A 14,916-nucleotide genomic window follows, 5' to 3' on the forward strand; every position below is an offset into this window, starting at 1 on the left:
TAGGCTACAAACTACATATACATAACAATATACACAGGAGGTTTAAAACTTATCAACGGGGGGCTTCCCTGGTGGCGCAGTGGTTGAGAGTCTGCCTGCCAATGGAGGGGACACGGGTTCGTGTCCCGGTCCGGGAAGATCCCACATGCCGCGGGGCGGCTGGGCCCGTAAGCCATGGCCGCTGAGCCTGTGCGTCCGGAGCCTGTACTCCACAACGGGAGAGGCCACAACAGTGAGAGGCCCACGTACCACAAAAAACAAAACAAAACAAAACAAAAAAACTTATCAACAAAAACCTAAATTAAACCAAGAGATGAGGTAACTCAAAATCTGAAGGCAAAATGTGTCATTAATGGCTGACTTACAGACTCCTTGAAAAGACATTAGCTTTTGTATTGCAGCACTTAACTGTAAAAGAAATATAAAATGAGTATAAAGTAGACCTACACAGACTATAGCCATATTTCAATTTCGCTTGGAAGTAGAGCCACTGTTCCCTCTAACTTTTTGTTATACCATTATATGAATAGACAATCAGTTTATGAGCCACCAAATGTGAAGGCAAAGCACACACATATCAAACTGACTACTTAACGATATGCTGAAATCCCTAGATTCCATCAAACCACCTCTTAAAAATCAGGCCCACCCAAAGCTAGGCTGGAGAAGACAGGGCTTTGCCAAAGTAGGTTCACAGGGAAAAGCTTCCTATCTCATCCAGTCCAATATTTGAATTCAAAGAGAAGATAAAGCTCAACTCCCAGCACAGTGGACATAACAGATTGCCATTCGACATCCAGTCCATCCTCCCTCCAATACACTTTCTCCAACTGCTGAGGATGGGGAGGTGAAGACCCTCCTGCAGCCAGTGTCCTGGATGTGTTTTAGGATCTACTAACCACGTGCACTCACGTACAATTTGGAACGAAGAAGGTTCTGATGTTCCTGCTGGCAAGCAGTCATGGTGACGTTGAGTTCTTCTGTGGCAGGGTTCCAGTTACTTCTTTTGTGGGTAGACTTTTTTGCCAGTGAGCATTCAAACAGACACAGCAAGGCTCCAGAGTCAAAAGCTGTGACACTAGAGGCCACACGATCCCTGAATTTCAGGTGGTTTGTTGCCAGTGTTGGCCTCCAGATTTCCCACCTTCCTGACTGTGCCAGAAGGAGCAGCAGCTTTGGCAGCCAGTTAAACGTGCTGTATGAGTCAGCTCTGGAAAACCCTCCTGCCTAGAGCCCATTCTTCCAATCTTTCCATTGATTTTAAAAGCATCACATTCCCATTATTATAGACCCCTTTATGCTTAAAATAGCTAAAACTATTTCTGTTTTCTGCAACTGAATCCTGACTGATATATCCAGGAAAAACAAAAGAGCAGGGTATTCTGTTGTCTAGAATAATGAGCGAGAGAATACAGATATCAAGATCAAGGAGGAGAGGGGTGACTTAAGAAGCTATCTTGAGGCACTGCTATATTTTTATCTGTTCAGAAGCCAAAAACAAAGTAGTCAGAGTCATTCACATATTACTGTCTTTTCACATCCCAAATGTGCATCAAAGAAATAGAAATTCTATTTGGTTGGAAGGAAAGTGAAAGAAGTCACTGGCCACTTTAGAGTGCATAGCTCTGGTAGACATAAACTGGGGGCCTTAGTGGAAAGGCTACCCAAGGTTAGCAACTGTTCCTGTCTGACAAAGATGAATCACTTGCTTGAAATTTTTGTCCAGATTTTCCCTGCTTCCTTCTTTATTTCCAGAGAAAAGAACCAATCCTTTTTAGAGATCTCCCCTTTGGAGACCACCACCATCTCAGTGGTTCAGAATGAAAATCTCTTCATCTCCAACTTCTCCCTCACCCCCAACAGTAATCACTTGTCCTGATCCTTCTCCCTCCAGTGTTTCTCCATCCTGTTGCATTTCCTCTCAGCTAAGTCCTATGATAACATCTTTGCTGTCCCTCACCTCCAGACTTTCCCACCTCCAATCCATGTTACAGATCCCTGACAGAGTTCTCATCAGCTACCCCCTTCCAAATACTTTAGTGACTACACACACAGGGTAAAACCCAAGCTCCTAAGCCTGGCCATCAGGGTCCTCCACAGTCTGGGAACCATCTACCTTACCAATCCTACTTCCCTCCCCAACACCTGGCCCAACCTATATTCACTGCACAAAAGATGCTCTAGGTGCTGAGATTACTATAGGTGCAATAGGGGAGACAGGCAAACCGAACTACAAGGCAGTGTGGCTATGAAAGTGTTGAAAATAAGACTTTCAGACCTCAACTGTTCCACGAAGCCTTTACAAATGTCCCTCTGGCCAGCCAAAATTCATCTTTGCCTCCCTAGTTTCTCTGGTGCATTTGATCTGCATGTTCATTATAGAATATATTACATTTTATTCTGTATATTTTTCATAGTAGATTACAGGCTGGTTGCGGTGGGAGAGGCGTGATTCTTATTCATTTTCTGTCTCCCTTGAATGTGAATATAGTAGATACTGAATATGTATTGTTTAACACTGTGCTTGAAAAATCCCACAGCCAAAGTTAGCCCAGACCCTGTCCTGAGAAACTAGATTCATGGGTTAGCAGGATGTACTGCACTGCTTCTCAAAGTGGGTTTCCTAACCAGCATCATTAGTATCACATAGGAACTTGCTAGAAATAAAAATTCTTGAGCCCCATCACACTTAATGAATCAGAAGCTCTGGGGAGGAACCCAGCCTTCTGTGTTTTAACCAGCCTTACCGTTAATTCTGATGCACAATGAAGTTTGAGAACCACTGATGTGCTGCAATCTTTTCTAAAAGAGCCTGATCATAAGAATATCCTGGGATACTTATCAAATCTATAGCTTCCCAGATATCTCCTCTGGAGATTCTAGTTCAGTTGGTTTGGGATAAAGCCTAAGAACTGATACACTTAAACAATCCAGATGGCCCTTATACTCAGGGGAAGCCTATAAAGCACTGCTCTAGTGAGAAGAGCTAGCCTTTGGAATGAGGTTAAAAACCAGGATTTTACCCTTAGTTTGGCCACTTGATGTGCTGTGTTGGATACGTCACTTTTCCTTCTCAAGTCTCAGTTTCCTCATCTATGAATAGCAACAGCAATGGGAGTTTTCAGGGTCTAACGCTTAGAAATAATATATGTGAAGAGTTTGCACAAATTACAAAAAAAACCAGTAAGTGGTTGATATTACAGTCATTTTTGTTATTATGACTGAAGAGACTGAATGAAGTTAACAAGCCCATCTCTCTCAGAGTGAGTTAAACCGCCTTCCCAGTCAACACTGGTCTCCCATGGGGCCAGAGATATAAAATGTTCTTCTTATTATAGGTTGTGTCAAAGAAGATTGGAGAACATTTGCTCCAGGCTGTGAGCACTCTTAAAAATCTCCGCCCACATCTTTTATGAGTTACACAAATGTGACTGTGGGCTCCATCCTGTGAGGCGTAGGGAAGGGTTCTTCCTCCTGCAACCCTCTCCCCTCCCTGGTGTGACTCTAACAGAGAAGTTCCCCCACCACACCTTCCCTATCCCTTCCTTAGAAAATGTACTGTGCTCCTTGGGGTACTAAACCTGAGGGAGCCTTGGCAGGATAAAGCTCACAGTCACTTTTACGCAACTCAGAAAAGATGTGTTCAGGGATATTTTAAGAGTGTTCAGGGACTTCCCTGGTGGTCCAGTGGTTGAAAATCCGTCTTGCAATGCAGGGGACGCTGGTTTGATCCCTGGTCAGGAAACTAAGATCCCACATGCCGTGGGGCAACTAAGCCCCTGCGCACCACAACTAGAGAGCCCACAGGCCGCAACCAATAAGCCCGCATGCTCTGGAGCCCTCACGCCACAACTAGAGAGAAGCCCACACACCACAACAAAGAGCCGGCGCGCTGCAACGAAAGATCCCGCATGCTGCAGCTAAGACCCAATGCAGCCAATAAATAAATAAATAAATATAAAAAAAAATTTTAAAGTGTTCATGTAAAAAGCTTTGCCAAAGTAATACTTACATGCAATATTCTATCCCAGACATCATTTCTTTAAGGAACTCATAGCAAGCCATTACATTGAGTGCACAATCCACTTATTGGGTCACAATTGACAATTTAGAAAACAGTAACTTAAAAGCACGTTGTTTGAAAAGCAAACTCCTAGGCCTAGAAAAGACTTTAGGAGTTCATCTTCTTGAAGATGCTAATCTACAAATAATTTTTTTTAGTAAAGTCTTTAAAATCTACAGCAGAAGTAATGAATACTTTCAATACTTGAAAAAATTCAGGGAATATAGTCTTAATAAATAATAAATCTAAAGAAGAATAAGAATGCAATTATACAGAATTTTTTTTTTACAAAATATGAATAGAGAGGGGGTGATTTTATTTTTAATCATTGTAACTTCATTGCTACATGCAAACAGTGACATCTGGTGGAATGACATTGCTTTGCTTAAAAAAATATATTCCAACTTTCAGATATTGGCAGTTATGAAATCAAACAAATTTCCAAATAATTCCTTTTTTTTTGGTGTTTCCATATAAAACAAAAATATACTAATCTAATATCTTATCAAATACTGATAGTACATACTAATATAAATTTGTCATCCCAATTTGTATTTTTTAAAGTATGCTTAAGGCTTACTTAGGTATGGGGCTATTTGTTGAAAATGAATATAAAAATAATCTAATTGAGGTTACCGTTGATTCTAGTCCTAACTCTGCCAAAACTGACGTGAGGTGCATAGTTTTGCCTCTGTTTCTTCATAATATGAGATGGTTAGGCTAGGGGAAGGCTAAGATCTCTTACAGCTCTGATATATGTGCTCTGTCACACGTATCAGCAGCTAGACCTCAAACAGGGATTAAGTCCTATACTCATTGGTATCATTGTCAGGATCATGCAGCAAGGAACAAGGCCAAGTAAGGGGTGGGGGTGTGCTGGGGCTAGGATTAGACCTGACCATTAAGCAACGGCAGACAATGCAGGAAACAGGGACAGTGGGGGAAAGTCAGTCCCAGATACCCACAGTGGAAGGAAATGTGAAGCAGAAGACAGAACACACTATTCCAAAGACAGAGCTACAGAACATGGGTGGTGGTGCACTGCAAGCAGCATCAGAAAGGGCTAACATGGGATGATGGCACATTCTAGTGGGGAGCGACCAGTGACAGGGAATGCAAATAAAGGCAGTAGTCAGTGAGAGCTTTTAATAATTAAGTAATTGATGTCAGGACAGTCTCCCTCGGTTTGCAAGGCCCCAGCCCTGGCCCAGGACTCAGAAACAAGATTTCAGTTCCTAACAGGGAACAAACAATACAAGATAAAACCCTCACCCAAATAAGCAGAAACCTTGCTTCCAAAATTGGGTCACAATAGACAAAATACAAAACATCAACGGTGAGTAAAATATGATTCTTCCTAGTTTGTATCAGCATTGGTTCTGAAAACAAGATGAGAATGAGTATTTGGAATGAAACATAAAGAGAAAAAAATAGGAGGCACTTTCACAAGTTCACAAAACAGTGGGATATAATGGAAATCACATTTAGAAACAGAGAGACCTGGGTCTGAATTCCAGCTTTTACCAGCTATATAAATATGAACTAGTCAACCTCTGAACCACATTTTCTACATTTGGGAAATAGAATGATTTTATCTATTAGATAGAGTTGTTGTTAACACTAGATTATGCAATAAATACACAACAATATATTTTCTATTAGATAATTTTCTGCTTTCCTATTCAAATATTTCTATTTGGGATGGGAGCCAGATAAAATCTTTCTAATGGAAGCTCATTTTATATAGTTGATTTGTAAACTATAAATAGTAAAGATAATAAGTCAAAATAATTACCCGTATGTCTGGCCTTCACTTTTAACATAAAAATCCTCAAAGGATTATAACCTGTCAAAACAACATCTTTAATGTCATTTTTGTAAAATGTATGTATATGTAATATATGTACATGCACAGGAAAAAAACCTAGAATAATCTTTACCATAGTAATATAAACCTGCATCTCCTGGTTCTCCTACTTAAGATCTAAAAGTAATACTCTAATGCTTCCAAAATGAACAACCAAGAATTGCCAGGTAGGCAGGCCTCACCCCTCGTGGAAGATTTGCTTCTCTCCCTGCTCAGAGGCACACTGGAACAGTGCCTTGCCCCAGGGGCCATCTAAGAGGCCAAAGGCTTACATGCAGCGAAGTGGCCTTCTGGAGGTGAACCTGGGACCCCAATCTGACATCTGCCAAGGGAGTTTTCCTGGCTTGTTCAGCACTTCAGACAGGTCACTGCAAAAAGAATCCCTGAGAATTGCTGGACAACCTACTTGATCAAATAGCACTTCCGATACTTGCAGTTGCTCATGAGCCATGTGACTGACAGGGTCTTGGTGCTCCAGCCGGGTGTCAGGCCTGAGCCACTGAGGTGGGAGAGCCAACATTGAGGACATTGCTCCACCAGAGACCTCCTGGCTCCATGTAATGTCGAACGGTAAAAGCTCTCCCAGAGTTCTCCATCTCAATACTAAGACCCAGCTCCACTCAATGACCAGCAAGTGACAGTGCTGGACACCCCATGCCAAACAACTAGCAAGATAGGAACACAACCCCACCCACTAGCAGAGAGGCTGCCTAAAATCTTAACTTCACAGACACCCCAAAACACACCACTGGATGCAGTCCTGCCCACCAGAAAGACTAGATCCAGCCTCATCCACCAGAACATAGGCACCAGGCCCCTCCACCAAGAGGCCTACCGAACTAACCTTGCCAACTGGGGGCAGACACCAAAAACAACGGGAATTACAAACCTGAAGCCTGCGAACAGGAGACCCCAAACACAGTAAGTTAAGCAAAATAAGAAGACAGAGAAATACACAGCAGATGAAGGAGCAAGGTAAAAACCCACCAGACCAAACAAATGAAGAGGAAATAGGCAGTCTACCTGAAAAAGAATTCAGAGTAATGATAGTAAAGATGATCCAAAATCTTGGAAATAGAATAGAGAAAATACAAGAAACATTTAACAAGGACCTAGAAGAACTAAAGAGCAAACCAACAATGATGAACAACACAATAAATGAAATTAAAAATTCTCTAGAAGGAATCAATAGCAGAATAACTGAGGCAGAAGAACAGATAAGTGACCTGGAAGACAAAATAGTGTAAATAACTACCACAGAGCAGAATAAAGAAAAAAGAATGAAAAGAATTGAGGACAGTCTCAGAGACCTCTGGGACAACATTAAACGCACCAACACGTGAATTATAGGAGTCTCAGAAGAAGAAGAGAAAAAGAAAGGGACTGAGAAAATATTTGAAAAGATTATAGTTGAAAACTTCCCTAATATGGGGAAGGAAACAGTCAATCAAGTCCAGGAAGCACAGACAGTCCCATACAGGATAAATCCAAGGAGAAACACACCAAGACACAGATTAATCAAACTATCAAAAACTAAATACAAAGAAAAAATATTAAAAGCAGCAAGGGAAAAGGAACAAATAACATACAAGAGAAGCCACATTGGGTTAACAGCTGATCTTTCAGCAGAAACTCTGCAAGCCAGAAGGGAGTGGCAGGACATATTGAAAGTGATGAAGGGGAAAAACCTACTACCAAGATTACTCTACCCAGCAAAGATCTGATTTAGATTCAACAGAGAAATTAAAATCTTTACAGACAAGCAAAAGCTAAGAGAATTCAGCACCACCAAACCAGCTTTACAACAAATTCTAAAGGAACTTCTCTAGGCAGGAAAGCCAAGAGAAGGATAAGACCTAAAAAAACAAACCCAAAACAATTAAGAAAATGGTAATAAGAACATACATATCGATAACTACCTTAAACGTAAATGGATTAAATGCTCCAACCAAAAGACACAGACTGGCTGAATGGATACAAAAACAAGACCTGTATATATGCTGTCTACAAGAGATCCATTTCAGATCTAGGGACACATACAGACTGAAAGTGAGAGGATGGAAAAAGATATTCCATGTAAATGGAAATCAAAAGAAAGGTGGAGTAGCAATTCTCATATCAGATGAAATAGACTTTGAAAAAAAGACTATTACAAGAGACAAATAAGGACACTACATAATGATCAAGGGATCAATCCAAGAAGAAGATATAATGATTGTAAATATTTATGCACCCAACATAACAGCACCTCAATACATAAGGTAAATGCTAACAGCCATAAAAGGGTAAATCGACAGTAACACAATCATAGTAGGGGACTTTAACACCTCACTTTCACCAATAGACAGATCATCCAAAATGAAAATAAATAAGGAAACACAAGCTTTAAATGATACATTAAACAAGATGGACTTAATTGATATTTACAGAACTTTCCATCCAAACACAACAGAATACACTTTCTTCTCAAGTGCTCATGGAACATTCTCCAGGGTAAATCATATCTTGGGTCACAAATCAAGCCTTGGTAAATTTAAGAAAACTGAAATCGTATCAAGTATCTTTTCTGACCACAATGCTATGAGACTAGATATCAATTACAGGAAAAAACCTGTAAAAAATACAAACACATAGAGGCTAAACAATACACTACTAAACAACCAAAAGATCACTGAAGAAATCAAAGAGGAGGTCAAAAAATACCTAGAAAAAAATGACAATGTAAACACGACGACCCAAAACCTATGGGATGCAGCAAAAGCAGTTCCAAGAGGGTTTACAGCAATACAATCTTACCTTAAGAAACCATAAAAATCTCAAATAAACAACATAACCTTACACCTAAAGCAATAAGAGAAAGAAGAGCAAAAAATCCCAAAGTTAGCAAAAGGAAAGGAATCATGAAGATCAGATCAGAAATAAATGAAAAAGAAATGAAGGAAACGATAGCAAAGATCAATACAACTAAAAGCTGGTTCTTTGAGAATTGATAAACCATTATCCAGACTCATCACGAAAAGAAGTGAGAAGACTCAAATCAATAGAATTAGAAATGAAAAAGAACAACTGACAATGCAGAAATACAAAGGATCATGAGAGATTACTACAGGCAACTATACGCCAATAAAATGGACAACCTGGAAGAAATAAACAAATTCTTAGAAAAGCACAACATTCTGAGACTAAACCAGGAAGAAATAGAAAATATAAACAGACCAATCACGAGCACTGAAATTGAAACTGTGATTAAAACTCCTCCAGCAAACAAAAGCCCAGGACCTGATGGCTTCACAGGCGAATTCTATGAAACATTTAGACAAGAGCTAACACCTATCCCTCTAAACTCTTCCAAAACATAGCAGAGGGAGGAACAATCCCAAACTCATTCTACGAGGCCACCATCACCCTGATACCAAAACCAGACAAAGATGTCACAAAGAAAGATAACTACAGGCCAATATCACAGATGCAAAAATCCTCAACAAAACACTAGCAAACAGAATCCAGCAGCACATTAAAAGGATCATACACCATGATCAAGTGGGATTTATCCCAGGAATGCAAGGATTCTTCAGTATATGCAAATCAATCAATGTGATAAACCATATTAACAAATTGAAGGAGAAAAACCATATGATCGTCTCAATAAATGCAGAAAAAGCTTTCAACAAAATTCAACATCCATTTATGATAAAAGCTCTCCAGAAAGTAGGCATAGAGGGAACTTAACCTCAACAAAATAAAGGCCATATATGACAAAGCCACAGCCAACATTGTTCTCAATGGTGAAAACTGAAACCATTTCCACTAAGGATCAGGAACAAGACAAGGTTGCCCACTCTCACCACTAGTATTCAACATAGTTTTGGAAGTTTTAGCCACAGCAATCAAAGAAGAAAAAGGAATAAAAGGAATCCAAATCAGAAAAGAAGTAAAACTGTCACTGTTTGCAGATGACATGATACTATACATAGAGAATCTTAAAGATGCTACCAGAAAATGACTAGAGCTAATCAATGAATTTGGTAAAGTTGCAGGATACAAAATTAATGCACAGAACTCTTGCATTCCTATACACTAGTGATGGAAAATATGAAAGAGAAATTGAGGAAACACTCCCATATACGATTGCAACAAAAGAACAAAGTACCTGGGAATAAACCTACCTAAGGAGACAAAAGACCTGTATGCAGAAAACTATAAGACAATGATGAAAGAAATTAAAGATGATACAAATAGACGGAGAGATATACCATGTTCTTGGATTGGAAGAATCAACATTGTGAAATTGACTCTACCACCCAAAGCAATCTACAGATTCAGTGCAATCCCTATCAAACTACCACTGGCATTTTTCACAGAACTAGAACAAAAAAATTTCACAATTTGTATGGAAACACAAAAGACCACGAAGAGCCAAAACAATCTTGAGAAAGTAGAACGGAGCTGGAGGAATCAGGCTCCCTGACTTCAGACTATATAGAGAGCTACAGTCATCAACACAGTATGTTACTGGCACAAAAACAGAAATATATACCAATGGAACAGGATAGAAAGCCCAGAGATAAACCCACACACATATGGTCACCTTATTTTTTATAAAGGAGGCAAGAATATACAATGGAGAAAAGACAGCCTCTTCAATAAGCAGTGCTGAGAAAACAGCTACATGTAAAAGAATGAAATTAGAACACTCCCTAACACCATACACAAAAATAAACTCAAAACGGATTAAAGACCTAAAAGTAAGTCCAGACACTATAAAACTCTTAGAGGAAAACATAGGAAGAACACTCTGTGACATAAATCACAGCAAGATCCTTTTTGAGCAACCTCCTAGAGAAACGGAAATAAAAACAAAAATAAACAAATGAGACCTAATGAAACTTAAAAGCATTTGCACAGCAAAGGAAAACCTAAACAAGGTGAAAAGACAATCCTCAGAATGGGAGAAAATATTTGCAAATGAAGCAACTGACAAAGAATTAATCTCCAAAATATACAAGCAGCTCATGCAGCTCAATATCAAAAAAACAAACAAGCCAACCCAACCCAAAAATGGGCAGAAGACCTAAATAGACATTTCTCCAAAGAAGATATACAGATTGCCAACAAACACATGAAAGGATGCTCAATATCACTAATCATTAGAGAAATGCAAATCAAAACTACAATGAGGTATCACCTCACACCAGTCAGAATGGCCATCATCAAAAAATCTACGAACAATAAATGCTGGAGAGGGTGTGGAGAAAAGGGAACCCTCCTGCTCTGTTGGTGGGAATGTAAATTGATACAGCTACTATGGAGAACAGTATAGAGGTTCCTTAAGAAACTAAAAATAGAACTACCATATGACCCAGCAATCCCACTATTAGGCATATACCCTGAGAAAACCATAATTCAAAAAGAGAAATGTACCACAATGTTCACTGCAGTACTATTTACAATAGCCAGGACATGGAAGCAACCTAAGTGTCCATCAACAGATGAATGGATAAAGAAGATGTGGCACATAAATATTACTCAGCCATATAAAGAAACGAAATTGAGTTATTTGTAGTGAGGTGGATGGACCTAGAGTCTGTCATACAGAGTGAAGTAAGTCAGAAAGAGAAAAATAAATGACGTACGCTAACGCATATATACGGAATCTAAAAAAAAAAAAAAGGTCATGAAGATCCTAGGGGCAGGACAGGAATAAAGATGCAGATATAGAGAATGGACTTGAGGACACAGGGAGGGGGAAGGGGAAGCTGGGACGAAGTGAGAGATTGGCATGGACATATATACACTACCAAATGTAAAATAGATAGCTAGTGGGAAGCAGCCACATAGCACAGGGAGATCAGCTTGGTGCTTTGTGTCCACCTAGATGGGTGGGATAGGGAGGGTGGGAGGGAGACACAAGAGGGAGGAGATATGGGGATATATGTATATGTATAGCTGATTCACTTTGTTACACAGCAGAAACTAACACACAACTGTAAAGCAACTATACTCCAATACAGATGTCAAAAAATAATTAATTTAAAAAGAAAAGAATTGCCAGGTAAAGCTATCTGATATTAACTTTGGGCAGCCAGAAATGGCCTATCTTCATTCAAAGATGAGTACACTGGAAAATTCAATATCAGTTCTATGAAGAGAGTCTGCAAAGCATAGGAAAGAAATATAGTATTCAAAAAGTTATATGAAGAACATTCTTTTAGAAGAGTTTTATTATACAAATCAAAAAATATTTTGAAAGGGTCTGCTCTGTGCTGTGAAAATAAATTTTTTTAATGCTTTCATAAAACAGGTAAAAGTTCAGATAAAACAAAAGACTTGGATTTTTCTTAAGAGTCTGATAGAATTAAGAACAAATAAGAAAAATGCTATAGTGATAAAAAGTGGTAATTAGAACAAATTTTTAAAATTTACATCTCAGAAAATGAAACCATTGATATAGAACATAGGTTTGAGAGATGAATGTAGGCAAGGAGATGATAAATGTAGGTGACAGGTAGTGTAGATGCAACATATAGCTAATTGATACTCCTGAAGAAATGTACCAAATAAACAGAATGAAAACACTACTTGAAATAAAACAGGAAAATGCCCTAAACTGAAGAGCTGTATTTGCATATCAAAAGGGCTTTCCATGTACCAGGAAAAAGTAATTAGAAAACAATCCACTCCCAAACATATGCTAGTGAAATTATTTAATTTAAAGCAAAATTTAAACCCTATAAGCATCTAGGAGTGGAGAAGAAATAAATTATATGCTAAGATTAAGCTAAGATTTAAATTTCAGATTTCTGTCTCACAACATTAGATATAAGACAATGATACAAACAAAAAACACATAGACAAATGTTGACAAATATGTCAGACTATAGGAAAGAGCAAAGAAGCAAAAGAGAAAGAGAGAGACTACAAAATAAGATGACAAGAATAATACCAAATGCATCTGATATGACAATAAATGAATATGGGGTGATCCAACCTACTATAAGAGAATTCATTTCTGATTGGCTTAAAAAAATGTTCAATACTATGCAATCTACAAGGGACACAACTAAGAAAAATTAAAATAAAAGAAAGGGCAAACATATACCATATAAATAAAGCAAAAAATAAGTTGAGTTTCACTTTTCATCCATTTGGTGTACAATCTACAAGGAAAACAGAAGGATCACAGTTAACAGTTTCCCGAATTTTCTTCCATGTAAAAAATTTGTTGTACATAATCACATATCTGTTTATATACTTAGTTCTAACTCATTTCAGCACACTCTACCTTATTCTTTACTGCAATTCCAATACATCCCATCATTGGATGCACTATAAAATGTCTTCCATTGATGGACACTTAAGTTGTTTTCAGTTTTTAGTTATTATAAGGACAATTACAGTCCTTAATCATTTATCTTAGTTAATAACAGTTATCAGTATATAGATCATATTTAAAGCCATGGTCCTGAATAAGATCACCTTGAGAGTATAGTTAGAGGAGAAAATCCGAGGTCCAAGGATAAGCTTTGGGCACTCCAATATTTTGAAGTCAAGAGATGAGGAGATACCAGCAAGAGAGACTAAGAAGACATAGCAAAGGAGGCAGGAATAGAACCAAGAGAGAATGCAGTCCTGAGGCCAAGGGATAAAGGCGTTGTATGGAAAAGCAAGTGATTAACTGTGTTAAGTGTTACTGAGAAGTCACAATGAGGACTGTGATATCTTAAAGCAAATTTGATCATGTCATTCTTCCTCAAAAAATCCTATCAGCGGTGTCTCCATATACTGTGAATAAAAATCTCTCCCCCAAGTCCTCACAGACATGCTCTCACATACACAAAGAGAGCATCTATAAATCCTACATAATCTGACTCTTGTGACCTCTCCAGCATCAACTGCATCACTGCTCTTCCTATTCACTACTGCTTGACATCTTTCCAATTCTCAAATGGGTTCCAACTGTCCACAGCACGGACTCTCAAACTTCAATGTGCATACGAATCACCTGTATTTTTAACAAGCTTCCAGGTGATGGTGATGCTGCTGGTCTGTGAACTATACTTTTGAGCAGCAAGAAACTAAAAAACTTCTTTCCCCTCTTCCTAGCTATCTTCTATTTATTCCTCAGATTTCAATTTAAGTATCATTTCCTCAATCTCCCCCAGATAACTGGGAACTCTCCTTACATGCTTCCATACACTGCACATCTGCATATTAATTGTCACATTCACAATAATTAATTCACCACCTTTCTTCTCTGCTAATCTCCAAATTCCCTGAGGGCAGGGATTATGTTTCTCTTGTTTGCAGATGCTTACCTAGTGCCTAACTCAATGCCTGCCACACAGTAGGTACACAAAAAATATTTACTGATCAATTTAAATGATTATTCAGATCTGTACTTCGTGACATAGAAAGATAATTACAACATAATAAGTTTTAAAAATCAGGTTACAAAACATTTTTTACATAGCATTATCCAAGTTTTGTTCCATATGATTTATTTGCATACAGATAAGTCTGGAATCATATACTTAAGAATAGTATTATCTCTGGATGGCAGGATTTTGAGTAACTGTTTTCCTTTTTTGTATTTTCTTGCATATTTGTATTACTATTATTATTTTGTAGCAAAATAATAAATGAAATTAAGCTTTGAATTCTGACATTTAACTTTTGCTTTTCTAATTTTTGTTGTTGTAGTCACTGCTGTTTTAATGTATGAAACTAACAGTCTGTACATGTTTTTCTAAAATGTGACTAGGAATTTCCCTTGTAATTTGAAGTTGAGTTGAGGGCTAAATCTGGGATCTATGGTCTAAGCACTGCTTACCACCAGAAGCTGGCTATAAGGGTACCTGGCTTGAGAAGGTCAGCCATTTTTGCCAAGACAGCATTTTTGCCACCAGCTCGCTCTTTCTTGATGGTGGATCAACAAAATACACAAGCCATTTTACATAGAAAAATCAGTGAAATAGAACGTAAGTCC

General features: G+C 38.4%; 1 protein-coding gene across 1 annotated transcript in view; it reads right to left on the reverse strand.

The window, feature by feature from the left end:
* LOC141277805 (uncharacterized) overlaps nt 1-14,916 on the reverse strand; it is a 109,177-nt gene that overhangs the window by 37,846 nt on the left and 56,415 nt on the right. The gene's annotated exons all lie outside the window — the stretch shown is intronic.

Source organism: Tursiops truncatus, chromosome 2, assembly GCF_011762595.2.
Source record: "Tursiops truncatus isolate mTurTru1 chromosome 2, mTurTru1.mat.Y, whole genome shotgun sequence".
In the NCBI taxonomy this organism is placed as follows: domain Eukaryota; kingdom Metazoa; phylum Chordata; class Mammalia; order Artiodactyla; family Delphinidae; genus Tursiops; species Tursiops truncatus.